This window comes from Trichechus manatus, unplaced genomic scaffold (genome assembly GCF_000243295.1).
Source record: "Trichechus manatus latirostris isolate Lorelei unplaced genomic scaffold, TriManLat1.0 scaffold00048, whole genome shotgun sequence".
NCBI lineage: Eukaryota > Metazoa > Chordata > Mammalia > Sirenia > Trichechidae > Trichechus > Trichechus manatus.
Window position 1 is genome coordinate 1,518,488 of NW_004443984.1, and position 1,148 is coordinate 1,519,635.

The following is a 1,148-nucleotide window of genomic DNA, read 5'->3' on the forward strand; positions in this document are numbered from 1 at the left end:
CTTTCAGCAAGCAAGGTTGTGTCATCTGCATATCACAGGTTGTTAATGAGTCTTCCTCCAATCCTGATGCTGCATTCTTCTTCATATAGTCCAGCTTCTCTTATTATTGGCTCAGCATACAGATTGAATAAGTATGGTGAAAGGATACAACCCTGATGCACACCTTTCCTGGCTTTAAACCATGCAATATCCTCTTGTTTTGTTTGAACAACTGCCTCTTGATCTGTGTACAGGTTCCCTATGAGCACAACTAAATGTTCTGAATCCCCGTTTGTCATAATATTATCCATAATTTATTATGACCCAAACAGTCAAATGCCTTTGCGTAGTCAATAAAACACAGGTAAACATCTCTCTGGTATTCTCTGCTTTCAGCCAAGATCCATCTGTCTTAGTTATCTAGTGCTGCTATAACAGAAATACCACAAGTGGATGGTTTTAACAAAAAGAGATTAATTCTGTCACAGTCTAGGAGGCTAGAAGTCCGAATTCAGGGTGCCAGATAGGGGCGAAGGCTTTCTCTCTGTGTCGGTTCTGGGGAAAGGTCCTTGTCATCAATCTTCCCCAGCTGAACTTCTCAGCGCGGGGACCCTGGGTCCAAAGGACATGCTATTCTCCAGGCTCTTGTTTCTTCGTGGTATGAGGTCCCCATGTCTCTCTGCTTGCTTCTCTATGTTATACCTCAAAAGAGATTAAGACACAGCCTAATCCTGTAGATTAAGCCTTGCCTCATTAACAGAACTGCCTCTAATCCTGCCTCATTAACATCATAGAGGTAGGATTTATGATACATAGGAAAATCACATCAGATGACAAAATGGTGGACAATCACACAGAACCGGGAATCATGGCCTAGCCAACTTGACATACATTTTTAGTGGACACAGTTCAATCCATAATGCAATCTGAGATCAGCAGTGATATCCCTCATTCCATATCCTCCTCTGAATCTGGCTTGAATTTCTGGCAGTTCCCTGTCAATGTACTTCTGCAACTGATTTTGAATGACCTTCAGCAAAATTTTACTTGTGTGTGTGACATTAATAATATTGTTCGGTAATTTGCACATGCTGTTGAATCACCTTTCTTTGGTATGGGTACAAATATGAATCTCTTCCAGTCGATTGGCCAGGTAGCTGTCTTCCAAA